The following is a 6,167-nucleotide window of genomic DNA, read 5'->3' as shown; positions in this document are numbered from 1 at the left end:
ATTGGCGCCCGCGGGACCCGGGCGCCATCTTGGAAGAGGGCAGCGCGCGCGCGCGAGCGGGCCGGGCCACATCCGGGGCCTGGGGCTCGCCTCCAGCACCGCCCGGACTCCATCTTTACTGTGGGCCACAACCATTCAATGAATCAATCAATCGTATTTATTGAGCGCTTACTGTGTGCAGAGCACTGGACTAAGCGCTTGGAAAGGACAGTTCGGCAACAAATATTCATTCATTCATTCAATCGTATTTATTGAGCGCTCACTGTGTGCAGAGCACTGGACTAAGCACTTGGGAAGTCCAAGTTGGCAACATCTAGAGACAGTCCCTACCCAACGGTGGGCTCACAGTCTAAAAGGGGGAGACAGAGAACAAAACCAAACATACTAACGAAATTAAATAAATAGAATAGATATGTACAAGTAAAATAAATAAATAAATAGAGTAATAAATATGTACAAACATATATACATATAGATAATTCACTCATTCATTCAATCGTATTTATTGAGAAGCAGCATGGCTCAGTGGGCAAAGCCCGGGCTCTGGAGTCAGAGGTCATGAGTTCAAATCCCGGCTCTGCCACGTCTGCTGTGTGACCTTGGGCGAGTCACTTAACTTCTCTGAGCCTCAGTTACCACATCTGTAAAATGGGGGTGACGACTGTGAGCCCTACGTGGGACAACGTGATCATCTTGTATCCCCCCAGCGCTTAGAACAGTGCTTTGCACATAGTAAGCACTTAACAAATGCCATCATCATCATCATCATCATTGAGCGCTCACTGTGTGCAGAGCACTGGACTAAGCGCTTGGAAAGTACAGTCTGGCAACAAATATTCATTCATTCATTCAATCGTATTTATTGAGCGCTCATTGTGCGCAGAGCACTGGACTAAGCGCTTGGGAAGTCCAAGTTGGCAACATATGGAGACGGTCCCTACCCAACAGCGGGCTCACAGGCTAGAAAGGGGAGACAGACAAGGTCACATGTGACCTTGCGCAAGTCGCTTCGCTTCTCTGGGCCTCAGTTCCCTCATCTGTAAAATGGGGATGAAGACTGTGAAACCCCCATGGGGCAACCTGATCACCTTGTAGCCTCCCCAGTGCTCAGAACAGTGCTTCGCACATAGTAAGCGCTTAACAAATGCCATCATTATTAGTATTACATCATTCATTCAATTGTATTTATTGAGTGCTTACTGTGTGCAGAGCACTGTACTAAGTGCTTGGAAAAGTACAGTTCAACAATAGAGACAATCCCTGCCCACCGTGGGTTTATCATTCATTCATTCATTCATTCAATCGTATTTATTGAGCACTTCCTGTGTGCAGGGCACTGTACTAAGCGCTTGGGAAGTACAAGTTGGCAACATTTGGAGACGGTCCCTACGCAACAGCTGGCTCATAGTCTAGAAGGGGGAGACAGACATGGTCACATGTGACCTTGCACAAGTCGCTTCACTTCTCTGGGCCTCAGTTCCCTCATCTGTAAAATGGGGATGAAGACTGTGAAACCCCCATGGGGCAACCTGATCACCTTGTAGCCTCCCCAGCGCTTAGAACAGTGCTTCGCACATAGTAAGCGCTTAACAAATGCCATCATTATTATTATTACATCGTTCATTCATTTATTCAGTCGTATTTATTGAGTGCTTACTGTGTGCAGAGCACTGGACTAAGCACTTGGAAAAGTACAGTTCAGCAATAGAGACAATCCCTGCCCACAGTGGGTTTATAATCTAGAAACATAGTGAGCACTTAACAAGTACCATTATTATTATTCTCCCACTGGCGTTGCAGATAGAGCCACAATGGGTTTATAATATAGAAACATAGTGAGCACTTTACAAATACCATTATTATTATTCTCCCACTGGCATTGCAGATAGAGCACAGGCGTGAGGTCAATAGGTCAGGAGTTCTAATCCTGCCTCCACCACTTGTCTGCTGTGTCACCTCGGGCAAATCACTTCGCTTCTCTGGGCCTCAGTTCCCTCATCTGTAAAATGGGGATTGAGACTGCGAGCCCCACATGGGACAAGGGGCTGCGTCCAGCCGGATTGCCTTGTAATAATAATAATAATAATGGTATTTGTTAAGCGCTTACTATGTGCGAAGCACTGTTCTAAGCACTGGGGAGGTTACAAGGTGATCAGGTTGTCCCACGGGGGGCTCACAGTCTTAATCCCCATTTTACAGCTGAGGTAACTGAGGCCCAGAGAAGTGTACTTGTACATATCTATTCTATTTATTTTATTTTGTTAATATGTTTTGTTTTGTTCTCTGTCTCCCCCTTCTAGACTGTGAGCCCACTGTTGGGTAGGGACCGTCTCTATATGTTGCCAACTTGGACTTCCCAAGCGCTTAGTACAGTGCTCTGCACACAGTAAGTGCTCAATAAATACGATTGATTGATTGATTGATTGATTGAAGTGACTTGCCCAAAGTCACACAGCTGACAGTTGGTGGAGCCGGGATTTGAACCCATGGCCTCTGACTCCAAAGCCCGGGCTCTTCCCACTGAGCCACGCTGCTTCTCCAACGTGGCTCCAGCGCTTAGTAATCACCCCAGCGCTTAGTCACTTCACTTCTCTGGGCCTCAGTTCCCTCCTCTGTAAAATGGGGATGAAGACTGTGAGCCCCACATGGGACAACCTGGTCACCTTGTAAATTCCCCAGCGCTTAGGACAGTGCTTTGCACATTGTAAGTGCTTAATAAATGCCATCATTATTATTATTATTATTATTATTATTACAGTGCCTGGCCCATAGTAAGCACTTAACTAATGAGAAGCAGCATGGCTCAGTGGAAAGAGCACGGGCTTTGGAGTCAGAGGTCATGGGTTCGAATCCCGGCTCCACCACTTGTCAGCTGTGGGGCCTTGGGCAAGCCACTTAACTTCTCTGTGCCTCAGTTACCTCATCTGTAAAATGGGATTAAGACTGTGAGCCCCACGTGGGACAACCTGATCACCTTGTATCCCCCAGCACTTAGAACAGTGCTTTGCACATAGTAAGCACTTAATAAATGCCATTATTATTATTACTGTTATTTTTATTAAGCCCTTGGGAGAGTCCAATACAACAGAGTTAGGAGACACGTTCCCTGCCCATAATGAATTTAGGGTCTGCAGGGGGACACTGACGTTGATATGACTAAATCAGTACTTCATAATATAGAATTTCGAGGTTCATTCGTTCATTCAATCGTATTTATAGAGCGCATACTGTGTGTGTGCAGCGCTCTGTACTAAGCGCTTGGGAAGTCCAAGTTGGCAATGTATGGAGATGGTCCCTACCCAACGGCGGGCTCACAGTCTAGAAGCAAGAGAAGCAGCGTGGCTCAGTGGAAAAGGGCATGAGCTTTGGAGTCAGAGGTCACGGGTTCAAATCCCGGCTCCGCCAACTGTCAGCTGGGTGACTTTGGGCAGGTCACTTTGCTTCTCTGTGCCTCAGTTCCCTCATCTGGAAAACGGGGATGAAGACTGGGAGCCCCCCATGGGACAACCTGATCACCTTGTAACCTCCCCAGCGCTTAGAAGAGTGCTTTGCATGTAGTAATCGCTTAATAAATGCCATCATTATTATTAGAAGAGGTTGGACACCATCATTATTATTATTGTTATTATTATTATTATTATTAGAGGTTGGACACCAATGCTTCCAGGGAGAGCAGCCAAGCCCTCTCTTTTAGGGAAAGAGGAGGAACAGCAGCAGGAGAGTTGGGGGCCGGGGCAGCCAGGAGACCCCCCCCCCCCCCGTCCCAATCCTCCATCCACAAACCCACCGCCCACCCCCCGTCCTGGTCCGACACCCACACCCCTCACCTCCAATCAATCAATCAATCAATCAATCGTATTTATTGAGCGCTTACTGTGTGCAGAGCACTGTACTAAGCGCTTGGGAAGTCCAAGTTGGCAACATCTAGAGACGGTCCCTACCCAACAGCGGGCTCACGGTCTAGAAGGGGGAGACAGACAACAAAACCAAACATATTCACAAAATAAAATCAATAAAATAGATATGTATAAATCTGTCCGTCCATCCGCGGCCTCACCTGGTGGGCTGGGCCTGCACCCGGGGCCGGAGCCCGGGGCTCAGGGCCGGACCCCAAAGGCCTCGGAGCCTCCTCACAGCCCTCAATCAATCAATCGGATTTATTGAGCGCTTACTGTGTGCAGAGCACTGTACTAAGCGCTTGGGAAGTCCAAGTTGGCAACATCTAGAGACGGTCCCTACCCAACGGTAGGCTCACAGTCTAAAAAGCCTCCAGATGTGCGGCCTCTGAGTGGGAGCAGGCGGGGCTGGGATCCTGGGCCAAATCCGAACCGGAGCGGGAGCCAAGGCCACCCGGAGCGGGACGGGGGGGAGACGCCGTGAGGATGGGGAAGGGTTGGGGGATCCGGGAGCATCCGGAGCCCACTGTTGGGTAGGGACTGTCTCTAGATGTTGCCAACTTGGACTTCCCAAGCGCTTAGTACAGTGCTCTGCACACAGTAAGCGCTCTATAAATACGATTGATTGATTGATTGATTGATCCGGGGGGGCAGGGGGAGCCGTGGATAGACTGGACACAGGCCGGGAGCCGGAGAACTTGGAGTAACTCCAGCCCCACGTGCGGCCCCTGCGAAACTTCCATCGGACTTTCCCCTACCCCCCTCAAAGATTGGGAATGGATAATAATGGTATTTGTTAAGCGCTTCCTATGTGCCAGGCGCTGTACTAAGTGCTGGGAGAGATGCCAGCCAAGCAGGTTGGACACAGTCCCTGTCCCACGTGGGGCTCCCCGTCTCTTTTCAGATCTGATATTCATTCAATCGTATTTATTGAGCACTTACTGTGTGCAGAGCACTGTACTAAGCGCTTGATTCGCCCCCACCTCCAATCCCACAGCATTTACGGCCTACCTTTAAATTAAATTTTAGAAAGTACATCTTTATTTACGTGAAGGTCTGTCTCCCAGGCTGTAAACTCATTCCAGGCAAGGAACATGGCTGCTCATTCTGTTGTATTGTAGTCTCCCAAGTGCTTAGTACAGTGCTCCTCACACAGTAAGTGCTCAATAAATACCATTGCTTGATTGGATCGCCCTATCTTTAAATTAAATTTTAGAAAGTACGTCTTTATTTACGTGAAGGTCCGTCTCCCAGGCTGTAAACTCGTTCCAGGCAAGGAGCGTGTCTGCTCATTCTGTTGTATTGTACTCTCCCAAGCGCTTAGTACAGTGCTCCTCACACAGTAAGTGCTCAATAAATACCATTGCTTGATTGGATCGCCCTATCTTTAAATTAAATTTTAGAAAGTACGTCTTTATTTACGTGAAGGTCTGTCTCCCAGGCTAGACTGTAAACTCCTCGTTCCAGGCAAGGAGCGTGTCTGCTCATTCTGTTGTATTGTACTCTCCCAAGCGCTTAGTACAGTGCTCCTCACACAGTAAGTGCTCAATAAATACCATTGCTTGGATGGATCGCCCTATCTTTAAATTTTAGAAAGTACTTCTTTATGTAGACTATAAACTCGTTCCAGACAAGGAACATGTCTGCTCATTCTGTTGTATTGTAGTCTCCCAAGTGCTTAGTACAGTGCTCCTCACACAGTAAGTGCTCAATAAATACCATTGCTTGATTGGATCGCCCTATCTTTAAATTAAATTTTAGAAAGTACGTCTTTATTTACGTGAAGGTCCGTCTCCCAGGCTGTAAACTCGTTCCAGGCAAGGAGCGTGTCTGCTCATTCTGTTGTATTGTACTCTCCCAAGCGCTTAGTACAGTGCTCCTCACACAGTAAGTGCTCAATAAATACCATTGCTTGATTGGATCGCCCTATCTTTAAATTAAATTTTAGAAAGTACGTCTTTATTTACGTGAAGGTCTGTCTCCCAGGCTAGACTGTAAACTCCTCGTTCCAGACAAGGAACATGTCTGCTCATTCTGTTGTATTGTAGTCTCCCAAGCGCTTAGTACAGTGCTCCTCACACAGTAAGTGCTCAATAAATACCATTGCTTGATTGGATCACCCTATCTTTAAATTAAATTTTAGAAAGTACATCTTTATTTACGTGAAGGTCCGTCTCCCAGGCTGTAAACTCGTTCCAGGCAAGGAGCGTGCCTGCTCATTCTGTTGTATTGTACTCTCCCAAGCGCTTAATACAGTACTCCTCACACAGT

Source organism: Tachyglossus aculeatus, chromosome Y4 (genome assembly GCF_015852505.1).
Source record: "Tachyglossus aculeatus isolate mTacAcu1 chromosome Y4, mTacAcu1.pri, whole genome shotgun sequence".
Classification (NCBI taxonomy): domain Eukaryota; kingdom Metazoa; phylum Chordata; class Mammalia; order Monotremata; family Tachyglossidae; genus Tachyglossus; species Tachyglossus aculeatus.
The sequence above is the reverse complement of the archived record's forward strand: the minus strand, read 5'-3'. Positions refer to the sequence as shown.